Source organism: Rattus norvegicus, chromosome 4 (assembly GCF_036323735.1).
Source record: "Rattus norvegicus strain BN/NHsdMcwi chromosome 4, GRCr8, whole genome shotgun sequence".
Classification (NCBI taxonomy): Eukaryota; Metazoa; Chordata; class Mammalia; order Rodentia; family Muridae; genus Rattus; species Rattus norvegicus.
The window spans coordinates 29826319-29849172 of record NC_086022.1 but is presented as its reverse complement, the minus strand read 5'-3'; the positions used below and the strand labels follow the sequence as shown (position 1 = coordinate 29849172).

At 39.3% G+C, this 22854-nt stretch overlaps 1 protein-coding gene across 5 annotated transcripts in view; it reads right to left on the bottom strand.

Annotated features, from left to right (window-relative positions):
• The window catches only part of Cdk14 (cyclin-dependent kinase 14), a 594415-nt gene that overhangs the window by 364479 nt on the left and 207082 nt on the right, over window positions 1-22854 (bottom strand). The gene's annotated exons all lie outside the window — the stretch shown is intronic.

The following is a 22854-nucleotide window of genomic DNA, read 5'->3' as shown; positions in this document are numbered from 1 at the left end:
TAAAATAATAATAATCTACCTTTGCTCTTGCTTCCCTACTACCACCATTTCTACAGAGACAGCCAAGGGCCAGAACACTGCGTTCTTTAAGGGTAACATAAAAACAGTCAGGTTTCATTGAAGAATTCCAAGTGAATAGATTAATAGCCTGCAAGGGTTTTCTGTTGTTGCTGCTGCTGCTAATTATAGCATTTAAGAGCTTTCCCCTAAGTTTTTGGAAGCTGAACTCAGACTCTCACATGTAATTCACTCCAACATCTGGGATTAATTGGCAGCCCTTACTCAATTTCTCTGGGAGGAATTCTTGACAGATAACTGTAATTGCAAAAGCAGTTTCTGAAATTTCTATCCAGATGACTAATCAAGTCTTTAGGAGTTTTGACTGCAAGAGGGGTAAACACTCTACATGGTCATTTTTGCATTCATATGTTGTTAAAAGAGTCCTTTCCAGAGCATGAGTAATAGCATCTGTAAACAATGACAGGCTCACGGTACAGATATTATGTCAATTGTAATTCATAAAGAGCCTATTAAAAATACTTGCCAGTTTCTTATATTCAGATTTATTCTACCAGAAAAATAAATATATAAATTTTATCTGTTACAATTTGCATATAAGACTATATTTTTGTAAAAAATTATTATCCCTAAAAAACGATGTTTATCTGAAACAATCACTTTCGCTACTTCACAATAATCCCAGTATTCAGGCCGATGCAGGAGGATCGTGAATCTGAGGACAGTCTAAATTACACAGCAAAATCCTGCCACCATATTAAAACAAAACAGTAAAAGATAAAATTAATCACTCTCGTTGTGATGGCTCATATGCACACACCTCCATTTTTCTGCCACAGCAAGTCAGGCAGGAGCAAAGGCCACAGTTGCTCCTGGCTCTGAAGGTATCCCCCACAGAGTATTTGAATTTGCTTTTGCCAGAGTGTTGTTAGTGATGCTCATGGGCATTTTCCTTAAATAGAAGAATTGCAAAGGACTGCAATGGGGCCATTTTCTCTGTCAGAGGAAGGTTTTCCTGGAGGGTTCTGTGGGGCTGTTGGATTCCCAGGAGTTCCGTGCAAATGCACTCTGTTAAATGAGTCAGGATGCTCACTCGGGTGTGAGCACACACCACAGACCTAGAGCAGGTCAGCGTGAGAGGGGAAGGAACAAAGTCGCCCGCTCCTGCTACATAAATTCAAGCCCCCATCAGCTAGGCAGGTCAGTTTTAGTTATGTTCATGAAGCCTGTCCTTATGGAGAGTCCTGCCGTGATTCTCACATTCATGTATCCATGACCTAAGCTGAAGCCATAGATTTGGCCGCGTGGAAAGTACAACCAAAGACAGGCTTCCACAGGTTCCTCAAGACAGTTTATTTGCTTCTTTCAGCAAGAAAGAATATGAACTGTGAATGCCAAAACAATTTAATCAGCAAGTGTTTGAAATACTGCTAGAAAGGGGCAATATCTTTAATCCTTGTGTGGCCGAGTATGTATTATTATAGTATTATAGTCTGCCTTCATTACATTTAAACATTAAGATTATTGCTGGTATTATATCATCATGGCTACTAATAGGTTATTAATAAAATGGTTTGTTTACCTTTTAAGACTTAAAGAAGTCCATAACCCCCTTTAGCGTTCAATAGCACAAAAAGAAAAGATAGCATTGTTTCGTGAACCGCCTTCTTGTGAGATACTCAGGTGCTCGGCTGTTGAATTACTTCTTGATAGCATACCATTTGAATCAAGTTCTCTCAGTCCACGTTCCCATCCCCTATGCTCTACCGTGTGGCCTTTACTAAAGGGTACTGCTCTGTTGTGCTGAAGGAGAACAGAGTTTAGACTTACTGACTCACAGCCGCCCTGAGAGCTTGGTTTGCAAAACTGTTTTGGCATCGCCCCTGACCATGACCATTCCAACACAGGATGATGCAGTTGGCCACAAGGGCTTTGAACAGACACCTATGCAATCTATCAGGAATTATGTGGCTCTTGGCGAGTTATATCCTTTCCCTAAGAGCTTGGTTTTCTTCATGTACACTTCATGATAACGCCAGTAGATGCACCTTAAAGGTCAGCTCTGTGGGTCTGCTGTAATAATGAAACTGAAGTAAGAAATCAAACACCGGGCTTACCATCATTGCAGAACAATGTTATGTGTTGACCTTAGACTTGATTTCCCAACACTCAGCAGAGGCATGCCTCTACCTGACAGAGCAGGCCCTCCTTTCTACAGATCACAGGAATCTTTATTTCCTAGAGTCGCTTTACATTTATGAAGGATTTTGTCTTAGTTAGGTTTCCCATTGCTGTGAAGAGACACCATGACCGTGGTTAAGACCACTATTGTCAGGGTGAGGAGCATGGCAGCGTGTAGGCAGATGTGGTGCTGGAGGAACCAAAAGTTCTACATCTTGATCCAAAGGCAGCAAAAGAGGGCTGCATCCCAAAATGTTTGGGCTTGAGCATAGAAGATCTGAAAGCCCGCTCCCACGATGACACACTTACTCCAAGAAGGCCATACCTCCAGACAGTGTCACACTCTCCACGGGCCAAGCATGCCAACACATGAGTCTATGGGGACTGGCCATACCTATTCAAACCACCACAATCTTGTACTACCTGCCAAACCACATCATAACATTTTTAGTTATTTCACAAAATTTTGGGTTTTTTTTCATGAGCAGGAAATGGTTCCTGTTTATTTTTCATTTCTCACAAAGAGGAAAAAAGCACTTACTAAGCGGCATCTATAAGATGACACCATGTATTTGAAATGCCAGAATGAGAGTTTTCAGTCCCAAGCTCACATCATAACAGTAGTGGCCATCATTGGGCGTGGAACTTGTCCAATCTTCACAGGAACCTAACACAGGAATGATACGCTATCCCTGCCTACTCCAGAACAGGACAGATAATCTGCCCAGCTACGCAGTCCTACTAAGTGCCAGGGCCAAGGTTAGAAATGAGACCAGGTTAACACAAGCCTCTGTACTCTTTTCTACTGTCCCATTCACCTTTTCACTGTGATCATACCAATGCCCACACGCAAGCTGAAGTCACAGACCCAGTACGGCATCCTTTGTCTGTTATTAGAAGCAACAGCATCATAAAAATGTCTAAATTGAATGAAGTAGAAAAAAATAGTAAGAACTGTTCCTTCTGCCTCAGTGTAAACCTACATGTTCCCATCTGGTAGACATTTATGAGTATCTAATGAGAATTTTTTTTAAACTAGACATTCAATAACATGAGCCAATAGGGGCTATTCTCATTCAAACCATTGCATTGAATTAAAAGAAAAAAACTGACTCTATGTATGTCCCCCAGGATCACCAAGAAGAAGGCAAGAAAAGGTGACTACGCTTATGTTCTTCTCACAGCGCCATCTCTCAGGCAATGCTTTAGAGAGGAGCAGCACACTAGGCTCTGGCCATCTTACAGAGCAGAGAGATAACTTTCAACTACTTTTATCAGACTGTATCACATATGTACACAGGAGGGGACATATGAATCACAAATATATACTGCCAAGCTTACAATTATGTAAATTTTACCTGATCAGATCAAGAAATAAAAGATTCCTAGCATTCTGGAAGTCCTTACATGATCCCTTCTAAACATTATTCCTGAGTTAGAATATAATGATTTAAATGCATTAGAGGAATGTCTCCTGGTAGTTTGTGAAAATCATGTGTTCTTCTGTGGTCTTCCTTCTTTCAACCATCATTATGTTTTTATATTTGTGAATAGAATTCCCGTCTTTGTGTGCGTGTGCGTGCATGCATGTATACGTCTGTGTGTGTACATGTGTTGAAAGAAACAGAAGGAATCAGAGCTCAGGGGAGCCTTCTCTGTGGGATGAATTTTCACTGAAGAGAAAGCAAGGATAGGAAATAGCAGAAGGTATCTGGACACAAAGGTTTACTGAAGGCAGAATGCAGTCACAGAGAAGCAAATCCAAGGGGCCCAGTGCCATGTGCAAGATTTCCAGGGAAGTGAGGACAAGAAACCTGCAGGCACTTTATAATCAGATCCTTCATTAGTTCCACACAGGGGTCATACAAACATAGAAACCCATAACTTTGAAACTCAGACAGTTTTGCTCCTTGACTCAAGCTTATTTCAGTGTCAAATAAATTAGGGTAAGATAACAGAGGAACCCTTAAAGTTTGTCTGGGACAGTCACCTTGATAACATAGGTGACAGGGTCCAACAGTAACGTAACATGATGATGTTGGTTGTATGGAGAAACTGGAGGCAATGTCAGTAGCGATACGCACACTGCTCAGCCATTCCACAGCTGTTCTGTTTGGTGGGAACAGCTTCTGACTATAGAAAGAGCTTCCCGTTTTATGTTATCTCTAAACGGGTGACTTGCTCAAGTCCAGGCACTTGAGGTAGGGAAAGGGGAGGAATTAGTATTCGAGTTACAGAGCAAAGACACCCATAAAAGAGCTGGAGGGCCTTTGAGCTGTCACCTCAAAGTTGCTTGGGAGAGCAAGGGTTGGTATTGCTACCTGGCCCTTTTCTACTCAGAAGGCCCACCCAATTTCAGAATATCTAGGATCAGTTGAGGCTTCAGGTACATCTAACTCAGTCCTATGTCAGTTTCTCTCCCTGCAAATCTCTGTTCACCCTGCCTCCTTCCAACTGTCATTTGCATTTGACTCTGTCTTGAATGTTTAAAGCATTGACATAAGACTGTATTTAAAGCTGTGGCAGAATGTAGGAGAAACAGAATGAAGGAGTATACAAACATGAAGGGCCCCAGATGCATAGCATTTCAAGGCTAGTCTATCAGGGTTTGCAGTAATGAAACCTGAAAAAAAGACATGGAAAAGTGCTATAGAGATGATCGTTCTACAAACAAGTTGAGAGGTTTCTTAAATGCAGAAAGAGGAATCTAAAGGAGACCCTGGAACTGACAACCAAGCAGAAAGTGAAAACTTGAACTAACCCTGAAGGCAATGTGGAAAACATGCTCTGAGGTACCCCGAAAAAAATGTGACTTCATGTCAGGTTGAAAAGAACAGCATCACATTCAGTTACAGTGACATTCAACTCTCTGAAATTTAGTGCTGAGAGCAAAGGTGGAGAGATGGACTGGGGAGTTGTTCCAGGATGGGGAAGTCAACACAAAGAGAATTGGAAAAATCATCACGGAGAGGTAAGGAGTGGTCTCATCAGGATTACTCGTGCTCTGTAGAAAGTGAAGCACTTCGAGAGAATAGATTTCTGAATGGCCAAAGATGGCGACCACTGAAAAGAAGGAAGACAGGATTAGCAAATAAGAGTGCCCTGCTGTCCTTTAAAGGTCATCCTTGTCCTCAAAAAGTGTTCACTATTCATCTAAACTGGCCCTCATATTTTATCTAGTGGCCCTCGGAACTTGAGGAAAGGGTGTCTAAAGGAACATTTGCCAGTGGCATTAATGGCACTGGGAAAAATAAAATAAAACAACTGCAGGCAACAGGGGCAAATGGTGTCAAATTCAACAAGCTAGAAATATTCAAAACTTTGGGGAGGCCATAAGTTTTCATAACCTTCTACAGGAATATTCTCATTTTTACTTATAAAATTCCATAGTATATCCGTCCTTATGCTGGAATTGTGTTGTGGCTCTTTTAGGAAAATCATCTCATCTGCAAAAGGGCAGAGGTCCAGCATGAAATTGTTCCTCTCTCTATGGATGGAGGCTAACAGATGGCCTCATAAAAGTGGTGGCTTTCATAAAGATGGGGTTCTAAATTAATGTTCATATTTTAAATAATCATTCAAAATATTTTAAAATGCCTTCTCCCTCTTCTTTAATGGCTATGATCGGATTTGATGGGCCCACACAACTGAAAGGTTTTCCTCATGTTTATTACCGTGAAGTTTTTACAAGATATATATTTCAGCAACGCAATGCAAAACAGAGAATTCACTTACAAAGAATGAGTCGTCTACAATAAGCCTTACAGGTTCAGGGATAGACTACATGTACCAATGTACATGTGTGCACACACTACCATCAACTGGAAATAGCAGCCTTAAGGAAAGCTTGCTTGTCACCCTTTGAGCCACATACACAGAACAAATCATTGAAATCATTTTCTTGTAGCCAAAAAAGAAGAATAAATATTCTTTGTAGGATAAGCCCGACGGCTTGAACGGCCTCAGCTGTGACTGTCATTTTGTTAGCTTTTGCACTGCATTTCATTTCTGAAGTATAAAAAGCCACTCACTGCCCTCCATGACACATAAAGCTTCTATCCACAGCTCTGCACACAACCCCACAGTATTTCAGTGCACTTACAGATTTGCCTATGTGCTGCATGAATTCCCAAAACAGTCCACAGGTATCGAGTCACCAAAACAGCAAGCCCATGTTTTCCTGATTGTATCTTGCTCCAAGTACAGAAATACACGCAGTGTTATAGCAGCAAATAAAAGTTTGGCTGACAAAATGTGCATGTTTGCGTATATGAAAATGGCTGTTTGCTCTCTGCAGGGTTTATTTTTTATTTTTATTTTTATTTTATTTTTTGCTCAAAGCATTTTTAGATTAAGGGTTTGCTTAAAGAAAGGAGGATACCATATTAAATACTGAAAATTCAATGATGATAACTTTTTCCAATATTCTACTTGGTTGTTATGTCAAAGGAATACACAAAACTTATTACTACATTCTTGATCAGAATGTTTCTGTGATTCTAACAGTTTGTCTAAATATGGAAATCTTAACTGTATGGACTGTTATTATATATTGTCACTAAAGCAGAAATCTTCAGGAAACATAATAACTATCTGAAAGTGTCATACCCAAGTTACACTTAAACCACAAGTGGTATTTAATTTCGAAAAGACTGAAGCACACACTTGAGAACGAAGCTGTAATATAGAAGCTGTCCTGTGTTGTCTTTCTGTGTCAGATACACATTACTCTCAAATTTCTTTTGCACAAATTAGTCCACCATGAAGACAATAAGTAAGTTCTCCGTATTAATCGCCTTGTGAAATAGCACAATTCTGAATATTAGCGAATTCGTTTTTTCCAATATTTAATCGGTGATGAGTGAAGTCTTGCTGGGCAAGGCGTGTTTGTTTTCTAACATTCCTGAACCTGGAGAGAGGGCTGCGTGTATTAGACTGGCACTGGAGTTGCCATATCGGTCTGCAGCTCCTGGCCGGGACAGCAACAAAGGAATTGGAGCAGTCGGATTCAACAGTACTTGGGATCTCATTTTAGACAAACCACACATCCCAGTGTTAGATTAGATGGGCCTGGAGTGAATCCAGTGGTCATCCATTCTACAGTTTGTGGATTTTGGATCATTTGCCTTCTCTGCTGTCAAACCAGCTGCAGCATTGAAAATGTGTTTATATAAGGACAGCAGAAGGCAAGAAAAGAATCCAGATCCTGGAAGTCCACATGTCAATGGAAAAGCTAATGGCTTCTTATTGGCTTGAACCCTTCTGTTTGATCAAAGGCATTTAGGACAACAGCGTGAGAGCTAGATACATGGTTGTGTATCCGTGACCCCTGCACCCTGGGCCTGAGACGAGAGAAATGAGAGATTGATGAAACCCTTGCAAAGATAAACAGGAAAGGAAAGGAAAAGACAGGAGGCCTTGTGTACTGAGTGCAACATGCTTATAAGTAAACTCAGAACCTAAGAGGTCAAGGTGGGATGACTGGTGTGAGTTCAAGGCCAGCCTGAACTACACAACAAGACCCTGTTTGGGGGTGGGGGCATGGGGATTGGGGAGGAAAAGAGCAGAGGAAAGAGAGAGGAAGAACACAGAAAAATACTTATTAACTATATTTAACACTTTCCAAAATTTACACATTCAGCTTGAACAAACAAAAAAAAAAACCTTTTTCTGCTTATTGAATTTGCTAGTGGAAAAAAACAGGTCTACTGACAAATTAACTCTGTCTCCATCAAGAAAATTTTGTAACCATAAATACTTCTATAAAACCAAGACATCATCACATCCGCATCATTAAAAGTGACCCCTATCACTGGAGCCTGCCCACAAGAGCCCTAAGCTACACACACACACACACACACACACACACACACAGGTTCACAGATAACAGGACAACTGCCAAGTTTTTGCTGAGTATTTCCTTTAATTCTTTTTCTTGGGTCCTGTTCAAAATGTTAGGGCTTTTTTAAAAGTACAACTATCAACTCAATGCTCCTGGGTATACTCGGAGAACTGACTGAGATGGCAAGTATCCAAAAAATATAAATATCCCTTACTAAAGTTTCCTTTTACTTGTCCTTTCGAACTTTTCCCACAATATACTATATGGTACATTTCTCTCACATATGGTAGTAATTAGGATTTTTTTATAAGTTAAGATAGGAATTATTGGATGGTTTTAAGAAGAGATGCATTGCATTCTAAAATGTCACAAGAATACGAGCGATGCAAAGAAACCTGAATGACCTAGACTTTTTTGGTACCCACAGGGAGATGGGGTCCAATTGTGAGGTGAGGGCAGCATTCTAAGGAGCTGAGTCACCTCCAGGCCTCTGTCTCCTCCACAGTGATGGACTCACTGGACTTTAACTCAGGTCTAAGCTCTGCTGATCTTGGCCACTTTAAGCCTTCTCCACAGGACTCGGTTGGTATTCTGTAAATGATAGGATCCCTGTGCTCTTCACAGTCCTCACAAAGCAAGATGAATCTCTTCATGGGCAAAATGTCTACTCCTTCAGGTTTAACATCACATGAATTCAATAACTTTGACGATACACGCTCACAATGGCCTATCAACTTATGCTCTTCTTGCCCACTGATGCTCCCAAGATGGATGCATTCAATACCTAGTTCTACCTCCTTTTTCCTCAAACTTTAATGTTTTCATATAGGTCCCAAACACAACAGTAATTTAAAAGAGTAAAAGTCATCACAGAAACTAAAATGTTGATCAAGATAAGACTCCGATTCACAGCAGAAAAGACTCACAGCGAACACAAGGATAGGCAGAGTTTGCACTAGAAAATTTCGGAGCAGCCTACGTAACCCACTCAGAAAGTAGAACTCCCTCCAGGCAGGAGAACTGGTGGGGTTGGTTGGCAGGGAGAATATTTCTACTTCAGCTGGCTACTTAGCAACACCTCCCCTCTATTCATTTCTCAGACCAAACCCTATGACTATGCCAACGATTCCTTCTGAAACAAGCATGGCCCAATTTGTTGCTGCCTAAAATCTATTAAATCACTACCTTGTCTCTATATTAGCTCCATTTTGATAACAGTAGGGGAACATGGGTATCTGAGGAGTCTGTCTTTGTTCCACACCACAGTGTTTAAGGTACCAAGATGCTACCAATAGGTCACAGGTGAGTGCCCGTGTCCAGAAAACTTAATGCAGTTAGGCACTGAAATATAAGTGTACAAGCAAACCACACAATCTGCAAAGAACCAAGAAGAAAGAGGAAAGGGTCTATGCCTGTTACAGGCAACAGGATGTCAGTGGAGAGGCTGTGTCTAATGAGGTCTTTAAAAGATGGCTCAAGTAGAGTTGGTGGGCTGGAGTAGGGACAGGCCAGAAAAAGCAGGTTCATTCATTCCTCCCCCAATGCACCCCTCCCCCAGCTGCTTCTCCATGAGCAAACCATGGAAGTTCAACCTGTCAGTTGCCACATATAATCAGCAACTTAGTTGTACAAGTTATATAATGACTTTTTCTCACATCGAGCTACTTTCTTGCATCGAGCAAACAGTACATTGTGATTATACCTCTCCCTCAAGAAATGACAGCCCTAAGTCCTAGAGATGAAGACTTGTAATTTCAGCATCTAGGGAGGCCGATCACCCAAAAGATCCTGACTTGCCAATGGTTTCTACCTTACTCTGGAATGAGCTTTGAGTCTGTAATCTTAAAACACAATCCGCAACACATGACTATTTTCATTATTTAACTTGGGCATATCTTATATGTTTTACATGTCCATCCTGTTACTTGTCTTTTCTGTTTTCATGGATCAGTGTTCAAGGACCACAACTTCAACTGATTAAACTATGATCTTCCATAAATTTAGCCAATCTCTAATCTAAAATCACAAGGCTTGCAGTAGGCCTGTGTCTAGATATTCTAGAGTTTTTAATAGTGAAGACATAAACTTTGTATTGAAATTGGTATTTGTTGCAAGCTAAGTACTGATCTATTTTGCATTCAAGCATCTAATTGTCAGAGTGACAATTTTTATAAACTCCACCATTTGTCCGCTTCAGATCAACTGTCTAATTTGTTAGCATTAAGCGGCTCACAATAGCCCTTTAAAGACCCAGGATTCCTCTAAGGTATAGTCATGTTCTCTCATTGGTGCTGTAGGAACTTGTACCTTGCACATCTTGCTCAGCCGGTAAAAACTAAAAGTTTATTAATATTCTCACAGCAAACCAAAAAAAAAAAAAGCAGGTTTCTGTTTAACTGGCTTCGCTATTGCTTTTCTGTTCTCTATTCACTGATTCCACTATGATCATTATTCTCCCTCTGTTTTGGGGAGATAAATTTGATGCTCTTTTCCAATAGGCTTAAGGCAAAAGCTTAGATTTTTAAGTTGAGATGATATTTTTCTTTTCTAAAATGTATGTTCCAGGCTCAGCCTTTTTGCCCACACTGACTTATCTGTATCCCACGAATTTTGATGATGTTTTTCTTTTCATTGATATTAAAGTGTCAGCATTCATTTTTCTTTGATCTATAGATTATCCAGAAGCATGTTGTTTGTTCAATTTTCCAATTTTCCAATTTTCCTTTTGTTCATTTTCCACGTAACTGCCCATTAGGCAGAACCTACCCCTTGATGGGTTCAGTCCTTTTACACAGGCTTGTTTTAGGGTTAGCCTGTGATGTATCCTTAGGAATATTCAATTTGCTCTTAAACTGAATGATCGGATATTCTACTTGGAACCATGTGTCAAGTTGGTTTCCACAACACTTCTACCTTCTGCATCTTAGTTGGCTTTTTGCAACTGATATTCCAATATTTGTGGGTAAATGTATGAGTGAAATTGTTGAAATGTCTATTTTTTTATGATCCCCCTGTATATTTGAACTCCCCTGTAGAGTAATCTCTCCTGTGTAATGGAGAGGTCGTGCTCACTGGTGACCTTCCATCATTGTAAAACGTCCCTCTCCGTCTGCAGGAACAACACAGAAGTACCTATCAGTATTCACTGGACTTTCTGCTGTGCCAGGTTTCTTATGATTAATGCTTGCATATCCTACTCAACATTCAGCCTGCTGAGTAACTAGAACTAAAGCTCATCTCTTCTAGAGAGTATTGACTTGACTCTTGTCTCCCTTCCCAGTCTGGAACACTTTCTCTGGTGTCTTAAATGCAAAGTGTTGAGATGATGAAGTTTGATCTTTATCCACAGCATGTTTCCAGGGATGCTCACATATCTTCCTGTGTTCCTACTCACCGCCATCTCTGTTAGTCTTCTTCAGCATACATTGAAATAAAAGCATATTTTCTTGACTTTTAATCATATTATTTTCTTAGTGATTATGCTGGGAATTTTAATATATAGGTTGGTTATGTTTACTCCAGGTTAATATTGGTTCAATGTTTATAAAATGTAGCTTTTGCTCTCCCACACAAACATTATCTCTATGTCGTATATCCAACAATTTGATAATCACTGTATTAAAAAGCCTAATATAGTACAGATTATATGAAATATTATAGAATTGTTTATAGTTACTCACATATTGCCATTTCCAACGTTCCATTTTTTCCACTAAAACAGTGGATGTGGCTGTTTGCATCCAGCCTGGCATGTTTCCCTTAGTATTTCATTCAAGTTCTGCTGACTTAGACACAGCTCTGGCCTCATTCCGAAGGGATTGTTTTTGTTAGATGCAGAATTTTAATTGACAGGTTTTCATTTTCTTCCCTTTTGGTTTTTGAACATGTCAGAACCTTCCCTTCCTGCAACAGCCACTTTAGACGAAAGGTCAGCTTGTGAGTACAGTTTTCTCTGCTATAATGAGTTGCTTGTCTCTTCCTATCATCAAGATTTCCCTTTGTCTCTTTCTTTATGCAATTTTAATTTTAAAAAATCTACCAGTGGGTCTCTTTGTGCTTCTCTTAATTGTAGTCTATTGACATGCTTGCAGTCATGGAATTTTACGGGGATTTAAAAATATAACTGATACAATGTATCAGTCTTTTCAAAAGAACCACTGAAAATGTCACATCGTCATTGACAACTCACTAAACATAAAAATATGACTTAAATATGGGCCTTGAAGATTCATAAAGTATCAAATTCCACCAGTGAGCATTACATTGGCCATGAGCTTCTGTTTAAGGTTTGTCTACCTTTGACATTATTAGGTAGCATACACGATATGTAGTACAACAATGCCACATCTTCTCAAATACTCAGAAGTAGTAAATGTGTGGCAATAAGTTTTAAAGTAATCTGTGGCTATGTTAACAACTATCCTATAAGGAATAAATATGAAGTAAGTTTAAAGTGCAGAATGCATTATTTTTGAACAAACACTTCAGTTAAAAACCTCAGTTAAAATTGTTTCCTATCAAAATATGCAACAAAATACAATTTATTTATCCCTAGGCCTCTTCTTCTTCTCTGCAGCTTAGATGCATCCATACTGACATATTAACTCAGGATTGTTGAGAGAAATATATGAGATAGCATGTGTAACAACATGGATAGGTAAGAACAGGAAATTTTAGATAATTTTAAGTATTCAGAGATTTGATATCAAATAATAGTATTAGCCTCAATTTTTTACCTACTGGAAAAATCCATAATTGTATCATCAGTGTGTTTTACACACACACACACACACACACACACACACACACACAGAGGGAGAGGGAGAGAGAGAGAGAGAGAGAGAGAGAGAGAGAGAGAAAGAGAGAGAGATATGCTGTAACAAGATTTGAATTTATCATGCTAAAATAGTTCTTTTAAACCATTAATAATATTCTTTTATGTCTGCCACTGAAAAAATTAACATGAATTGCTATAGAACCTTTTACAAATGACAGGCAAAATTTTGTAAATGGAAGGAAAAAAAAAAACCCATGAGTCTAGACTAGGATTCTAAGTAAGTTTATGTAAATTGACTCAATTGTTATTCTTCGTGAGTCTGAATACTGTAATGAGTGTCTGCCAGCTAATATCAACACAAATTGAAAGCTGTTGGTTCATGTGACTTTACAACCTACGAAAATAGTGGTTTTATTTTAGTTAATTTTGAAAATTAAAATTTGTCTTTAAGTCAAGCAGCTGCTTCTTTGGCTGGTAAAATTTGGAAAAAAGATTACATGTCATCTTGTTTCGTCAACTGGTAACCTAAGGTAAGATAGGATATTTTTGTATTGAAGACCATTCTGGAAGGATTATAATATAACAACTGTTACCTGAGTGCACTTTCAATTGCCTAAAATTCCCTATAGACCTCTTCAGCTTTTATCTTGCCAAGCTATTAAAGATGCTGCCTCATGCAATTGTCACAGCAATCCTATGCTAAATTCAGGTAAGAATTATCTCTAAGGTGCAGATAAGGAAGTTAAGGCTTGGGATAAATAAATAGGCCTTTGCAAAATAATGCCTAGTAGACAGAACTGTAACTGGAGAGTGCAACAAAAGGGTTTATATAAAGATAACTCATCTCCGTAGACAGTTCATTTCAGGAATGAACGATCTGGAAGTGCAGAGACTGAAGTCCTTCCTCATGACCGAGAGGCTAGTGGCACAATCCCCACCAGCACTCAACCTTCTGTGACTAATAGAGTGTCTTTCCAAGTCTCACTCCTCTCCCTCTTTTAGCTCTCTTACGATAATCGGTATAACTATGATGATATATGTTTGTATATCAGCAGCAATACAGAAAGGTTCTGAAATGTACTCAGGCATTTTGTTGCTTAATCTCTATTGAGGGTCTACTGTGTGCTAGACAGTTCACCAGATTCTATATTTAGTGTTGGTGTCTTTTGACAAAAATATCTGGTGACTCCAGCTTCTTAATTCGCAAGATGAAAATGATAACTTCATATCTACCTCACAATAGTAAGATATTTAGATCATGTACCTGAATATGACCAATAAGTTCTTCAATTGAGGCATAATTGGTCTGTGATCTCAACTGCAAGACCATGTAAACAAAATGAAGGCTGGGTTTCAAATTTGATGCCTGGGAGACTGAAACTCCCTGTGTTTTCCTATTCTCTGTCCTTCTTCATAGGCTCTTTCTTAGCATAGGTTCTATTATCCAGCCCAGGTCCCAAGAAAAACCCTGGATGTCATCCCGAAGACCCCATGCCCATGGCCATTGAGCTCCATGTCTGAACATACACTTCATTCTGCAAGTTGTTTCTCTTCAGAACCACACATCCAACTCCTAAAATCAGCACTTGTCTTTTTCCCCCTAAGTATTTCATTATCCTTTAGTCTCTCTTATACCAGCTACATGATCTGAAACCAAGAATCAAGAGATGAATGAAACCATGCTTATTGAAGGGAGAGAATCCCTGCAACCCACCTCTTACTCAGTCCTCTTACTGAGGACTGAATTTACTGAATTACTGAATTTAAGTAGCAAACTTAAATTCTCTGGGCAAGAGAGTCAGCTATCTTTCCCTGTGGAAACCAAAGCCTCCTTCAAAATTACTATCCTATGTTGGTATCTGATGATCAGCAAGGAAAAGGAAGTAGGGGTGTGTGTGTGTGTGTGTGTGTGTGTGTGTGTGTGTGTGTGTGTGTGTGTAGGAGTGTACATCATCCCCATCATAAATCTGTGTAACCCACCAAACAATAATCCCTATTTAAACACCCAAAGGAATCACTCAAGGCCTCTGACTCTGAAGCTTAGGTTGATAATTAAGGTTTCAGGGCAGCTAAAGGATTGGCATTCAGTACCTTCAGAATCAGAGAAACCAAAACAAGCTAATACAGAAGAAAACTCATACCTCTACTTATGTAAACTCGGAGACATCAGAGAAAGGAACTCTTCTTGATCCTTCTTGAGAATTTTCCTTAAATTCGCCATCTATATTTTCTTCTGAGCTTGTGTTTCCTGGTAATGCATTTTTATTACCAAGAAATTTCATTCTCTGTTTCTATATGATAACATCATGAATTTCATGACTACATCTTCCAAGATGAGGAAACTGAGGAGTGGAAAATGTAAGACTTTCTCAAAATCATACACTCAGGCAGAAATCTAAGCATTTTTGAATCTACATATGTTGGGCTTGAGGGTTCATACTAAAATAGTAGACTAAGACTAAACTGACTCTTGCTAGTCACTAGGCCTATTGACTAAAACTCAACCTAAGAGTCAAGTTGGAGTCCCATGCAGCCACAACTGAAACAACCACTACTGTATCTCTATGGTCTGGCTTAGCTTACAAAATTGCTCATATAGGATTCCTGCATTTTAAACAATTCTGACTTTTAAAACAATCTACCAGGAAAAAAAACAGCTAATTTCAGAAATTCCCAAGATCAGCTCAGAGCTAATAAATCCTAAACTTGCTAAGACCAGTGAGAGACAATGTACTCTGTCACCTACTACATTTGATCAATATTGTTTTGATATAGAGGAAAACATAGCTAAAACTATACTTGATGTTCTCCCTATTAATATAGAAATCACTACAAGAGGATTAAACAATTCAATATTGACAAGACAAAAATATGGAACCACAGCAGTCCTCTCAGCCCTCTCCAACATTGCTCCATGGATCTGTTACAGAGGGAGATTGTGTCCGGGGAGCCCCTCTTCCCCTCTGAGAACACTTTCTCAATGGAGTCCTTCCAGAAAGCCAAGCACAAGAGCATCTGTGCCACGAAAAGAGGTGGGGAGGGAGAGGGGGAGAGGGAAGAGGGAGAGGGAGAGGGAGAGGGAGAGGGAGAGGGAGAGGGAGAGGGAGAGGGAGAGGGCTTATAACCAAGAATGATTACACACATATCAACTCAGTACTACTTGACCAGAAAGGATTTATATTATTTAGACTATCTACCTGGACAAAACAGATTCTTGTGGGATGGCCTGGGAGCTAAGATTTATAATATTTTATCCTTTGAATCAATGTGTCACAACAATCAATTTGTAGATTCTTGTCCATTTGTCAAAAAGTAGAACTTTATCATTCTACATATATTTAGTAGCCTTTGGAATCAGTTCTTCCCACTGCCAACCTCAAACCAACTACCAATGTCTAAATCATGCTGACATGACAATCCATCTCCTTACAAGCCACAGACCTCGTCTTGTAATCAGAGAGAAAAGGTCATATTTTTATTCAGAAAATGAAAAATAAGAGCCAAGCGACTTCGGAGAATGATAACGAATGCTAGTGTTCATTCATTTGTCACATATGTATTTCTATGAAGAGGAGATGAACAGCAATTGTGATCACCCTACACTGCATATTTATCTGGAAGGACAAGGGCTGTCCTAGTCTCCTGCCATGTTCAAATGGATCAGTGGAGGTGACAAGAATAAACAAACTGTAGCTCATTGAAAAATATTTCTCCAGACTCCTGTCTACCTGGAACTTCAGAGTGAAGCTTTACTTGCAAACAGTACTCACAAATCTAATTAAATAAAATAAAACTCACACGAGTTTAATGTAGGCCTAAGTGCACTGATTGGTGTCTTTCTAAGAATAGCGTGTGACACAGAGAAGAAGGTCCTGTAAACACAGAAGCACAGGGCTGAGTAATATATATATGCTGCTGACATTTTAAGAATGAAGAATTAGCCAGAATAGCAGAATACATAAAACAAAATTCCAGCTCTCTCCCTCTCATTGAACCAGCTATAATGTTTCCTCCATAATGGAAAATTAGCATATATATATGTGTGTGTATATATATATATATATATATATATATATATATATATATATATGTAATCTCAAAGGAACCCAAGGATTGCCAGGAGCCAACCAAAGCAAGCAAACTCTGAGCGAGTTTCTTTTCTGTAGCTTTCACAGAAAGCCTGGCCTTCTCAGTGCTTTGATTTTGAACTCCTAATATATATACATATGACTATACATGACTGTTAGGTTGGTAGTACTATATCACTGAAGCTATAGACGAGTAATATAACAGCACGAGTACTAAATTTGGCTTGGTGAATTTCTGAATTATAACCGAATGAGATAAAACTAGCATTCATTACTCACAAGCTAAATTATATATATCTACTAGTGAAAGACTGATCTAGTTATCAAAAAAGAAATAAATATTGTTGAAGACGTTATATACACCAGAAAGATGTGAGGAAGAATGTCCAATCTGTCAAACACCACAGTCATTAATGGCTCAGTGAACAGAAGCTTCATTTTCTGTCTCCTAATGTTATCACATTTATAAAATAATACCTCAGAACTGAAGTGCTTAATTTTCTTCAGTATTAGAAATATTTTAAGTAGATGCTTGAACTTTCACTGTGAAAGTTAGCTACTAGTTTTATAAGCAGATTATTTCCAAATATCTAGCATAAAAGATGCTGGTCTTTTTTTGACCCTCTAAGTTGTTTCTCACCTTCTATCTTTCTAGTATCATAATTTTCTATTAAAAACACAAACTATTTTCATAGGATAACTAATAAAGTACACAGAGGAAGAGTAACTGCTCTTGAACTCACGAAGTCCAGCTACCCGTTTTCCTGTGTCCACCTCCCAAGGGCCAGGATCATAGACGTGACACAATGCTTGCCAAACATTGTTCTCTTTTATGTGTATTTTGTTTCTAAAATATTTAAATTTCTGTGTATGCTTGCCTAAGCAAAGTACTACACATTGAAGAATCCATAGAAATGACAACTGTTTCCCTTGCCTTGATGGTCAGAAACCTTAAGAACAATTTTGTGATATTATATTTACAAAGTGATCATACAGAACAAGATAGTGAAGGGTCGAATCCACTGCCTTCCAAACTTTTCCTTGTGCTCGTGAGCCTCTAACCATAAGCTGAGAAGATGCCACACAAAGCTTCTAAGTTAAAACAGGAGAGTGGACCATTGCCAGTTACGTCATCCCGATAAGCTGCCATCAAAGACATTGTGAGTTCCAAAGCACCCAAACCTAGGTTAAGCCACTGTATGCGCTCGATCTTAACAAGATGAAATTCAAAGTCCATCTGGAGACACAAATCTAGGCAAGATTAGGGCTGCTAAGCATTTCCACTTTGTGTGAAAATTATGTTAAAGTCTAAATTCCAAGGTAATCCGATAAGTGGAAAGCCAGCCCTTGAAATCCACTTCCCTGAGCACGAGGCTTTCCCGGCTCCCAATCTTCATGCTGCTGACATTTTAAGAATGAAGAATTAGCAGCCACTCTCTGCTCCCAGACCCGGTGAGAGAGAGACCCAACCGCCTAGGCAGGTGGGCACTCCTGAGGCTGCAGAGCTGAAGAGACCACCAACACTGCCCACCCCTCCCCACATCCCTGGCCCAGGAGGAAACTGTATAAGGCCTCTGGGCTCCCGTAAGGGAGGGCCCAGGAGCAGCAGGACACCTGCCTGAGACAGCACCAGAAACTGAAAGAAACAGACCAGATAAACAGTTCTCTGCACCCAAATCCCATGGGAGGGAGAGCTAAACCTTAAGAGAGGCAGACAAGCCTGGGAAACCAGAAGAGACTGCTCCCTGCACACACATATCGGACGCCAGAGGAAAAAGCCAAAGACCATCTGGAACCCTGGTGCACTGAAGCTCCCGGAAGGGGCGGCACAGGTCTTCCTGGTTGCTGCCACTGCAGAGAGCCCCTGGGCAGCACCCCACGAGCAAACCTGAGCCTCGGGACCACAGGTAAGACCAAATTTTCTGCTGCAAGAAAGCTGCCTGGTGAACTCAAGACACAGGCCCACAGGAACAGCTGAAGACCTATAGAGAGGAAAAACTACACGCCCGAAAGCAGAACACTCTGTCCCCATAACTGACTGAAAGAGAGGAAAACAGGTCTACAGCACTCCTGACACACAGGCTTATAGGACAGTCTAGCCACTGTCAGAAATAGCAGAACAAAGTAACACTAGAGATAATCTGATGGTGAGAGGCAAGCGCAGGAACCCAAGCAACAGAAACCAAGACTACATGCCATCATCGGAGCCCAATTCTCCCACCAAAACAAACATGGAATATCCAAACACACCAGAAAAGCAAGATCTAGTTTCAAAATCATATTTGATCATGATGCTGGAGGACTTCAAGAAAGATATGAACACACTTAGGGAAACACAGGAAAACATTAATAAACAAGTAGAAGCCTACAGAGAGGAATCACAAAAATCCCTGAAAGAATTCCAGGAAAACACAATCAAACAGTTGAAGGAATTAAAAATGGAAATAGAAGCAATCAAGAAAGAACACATGGAAACAACCCTGGATATAGAAAACCAAAAGAAGAGACAAGGAGCTGTAGATGCAAGCTTCACCAACAGAATACAAGAGATGGAAGAGAGAATCTCAGGAGCAGAAGATTCCATAGAAACCATTGACTCAACTGTCAAAGATAATGTAAACCGGAAAAAGCTACTGGTCCAAAACATACAGGAAATCCAGGACTCAATGAGAAGATCAAACCTAAGGATAATAGGTATAGAAGAGAGTGAAGACTCCCAGGTCAAAGGACCAGTAAATATCTTCAACAAAATCATAGAAGAAAACTTCCCTAACCTAAAAAAAGAGATACCCATAGACATACAAGAAGCCTACAGAACTCCAAATAGATTGGACCAGAAAAGAAACACCTCCCGTCACATAATTGTCAAAACACCAAACGTACAAAATAAAGAAAGAATATTAAAAGTAGTAAGGGAAAAAGGTCAAGTAACATATAAAGGAAGACCTATGAGAATCACACCAGACTTTTCGCCAGAAACTATGAAGACCAGAAGATCCTGGACTGATGTCATACAGACCCTAAGAGAACACAAATGCCAGCCCAGGTTACTGTATCCAGCAAAACTCTCAATTAACATAGATGGAGAAACCAAGATATTCCATGACAAACCCAAATTTACACAATATCTTTCTACAAATCCAGCACTACAAAGGATAATAAATGGTAAAGCCCAACATAAGGAGGCAAGCTATACCCTAGAAGAAGCAAGAAACTAATCGTCTTGGCAACAAAACAAAGAGAATGAAAGCACACAAACATAACCTCACATCCAAATATGAATATAAAGGGAAACAATAATCACTATTCCTTAATATCTCTCAATATCAATGGCCTCAACTCCCCAATAAAAAGACATAGATTAACAAACTGGATACGCAACGAGGACCCTGCATTCTGCTGCCTACAGGAAACACACCTCAGAGACAAAGACAGACACTACCTCAGAGTGAAAGGCTGGAAAACAACTTTCCAAGCAAATGGTCAGAAGAAGCAAGCTGGAGTAGCCATTCTAATATCAAATAAAATCAATTTCCAACTAAAAGTCATCAAAAAAGATAAGGAAGGACACTTCATATTCATCAAAGGAAAAATCCACCAAGATGAACTCTCAATCCTAAATATCTATGCCCCAAATACAAGGGCACCTACATACGTAAAAGAAACCTTACTAAAGCTCAAAACACACATTGCACCTCACACAATAATAGTGGGAGATTTCAACACCCCACTCTCATCAATGGACAGATCATGGAAACAGAAATTAAACAGTGATGTCGACAGACTAAGAGAAGTCATGAGCCAAATGGACTTAACGGATATTTATAGAACATTCTATCCTAAAGCAAAAGGATATAACTTCTTCTCAGCTCCTCATGGTACTTTCTCCAAAATTGACCATATAATTGGTCAAAAAACGGGCCTCAACAGGTACAGAAAGATAGAAATAATCCCATGCGTGCTATCGGACCACCACGGCCTAAAACTGGTCTTCATAACAATAAGGGAAGAATGCCCACATATACGTGGAAATTGAACAATGCTCTACTCAATGATAACCTGGTCAAGGAAGAAATAAAGAAAGAAATTAAAAACTTTTTAGAATTTAATGAAAACGAAGATACAACATACTCAAAATTATGGGACACAATGAAAGCTGTGCTAAGAGGAAAACTCATAGCGCTGAGTGCCTGCAGAAAGAAAGAGGAAAGAGCATATGTCAGCAGCTTGACAGCACACCTAAAAGCTCTAGAACAAAAAGAAGCAAATACACCCAGGAGGAGTAGAAGGCAGGAAATAATCAAACTCAGAGCTGAAATCAACCAAGTAGAAACAAAAAGGACCATAGAAAGAATCAACAGAACCAAAAGTTGGTTCTTTGAGAAAATCAACAAGATAGATAAACCCTTAGCCAGACTAACGAGAGGACACAGAGAGTGCGTCCAAATTAACAAAATCAGAAATGAAAAGGGAGACATAACTACAGATTCAGAGGAAATTCAAAAAATCATCAGATCTTACTATAAAAACCTATATTCAACAAAATTTGAAAATCTTCAGGAAATGGACAATTTCCTAGACAGATACCAGGTATCAAAGTTAAATCAGGAACAGATAAACCAGTTAAACAACCCCATAACTCCTAAGGAAATAGAAGCAGTCATTAAAGGTCTCCCAACCAAAAAGAGCCCAGGTCCAGACGGGTTTAGTGCAGAATTCTATCAAACCTTCATAGAAGACCTCATACCAATATTATCCAAACTATTCCACAAAATTGAAACAGATGGAGCCCTACCGAATTCCTTCTACGAAGCCACAATTACTCTTATTCCTAAACCACACAAAGACACAACAAAGAAAGAGAACTTCAGACCAATTTCCCTTATGAATATCGACGCAAAAATACTCAATAAAATTCTGGCAAACCGAATCCAAGAGCACATCAAAACAATCATCCACCATGATCAAGTAGGCTTCATCCCAGGCATGCAGGGATGGTTTAATATACGGAAAACCATCAACGTGATCCATTATATAAACAAACTGAAAGAACAGAACCACATGATCATTTCATTAGATGCTGAGAAAGCATTTGACAAAATTCAACACCCCTTCATGATAAAAGTCCTGGAAAGAATAGGAATTCAAGGCCCATACCTAAACATAGTAAAAGCCATATACAGCAAACCAGTTGCTAACATTAAACTAAATGGAGAGAAACTTGAAGCAATCCCACTAAAATCAGGGACTAGACAAGGCTGCCCACTCTCTCCCTACTTATTCAATATAGTTCTTGAAGTTCTAGCCAGAGCAATCAGACAACAAAAGGAGATCAAAGGGATACAGATCGGAAAAGAAGAGGTCAAAATATCACTATTTGCAGATGACATGATAGTATATTTAAGTGATCCCAAAAGCTCCACCAGAGAACTACTAAAGCTGATAAACAACTTCAGCAAAGTGGCTGGGTATAAAATTAACTCAAATAAATCAGTTGCCTTCCTCTATACAAAAGAGAAACAAGCCGAGAAAGAAATTAGGGAAACGACACCCTTCATAATAGACCCAAATAATATAAAGTACCTCGGTGTGACTTTAACCAAGCAAGTAAAAGATCTGTACAATAAGAACTTCAAGACACTGAGGAAAGAAATTGAAGAAGACCTCAGAAGATGGAAAGATCTCCCATGCTCATGGATCGGCAGGATTAATATAGTAAAAATGGCCATTTTACCAAAAGCAATCTACAGATTCAATGCAATCCCCATCAAAATACCAATCCAATTCTTCAAAGAGTTAGACAGAACAATTTGCAAATTCATCTGGAATAACAAAAAACCCAGGATAGCTAAAGCTATCCTCAACAATAAAAGGACTTCAGGGGGAATCACTATCCCTGAACTCAAGCAGTATTACAGAGCAATAGTGATAAAAACTGCATGGTATTG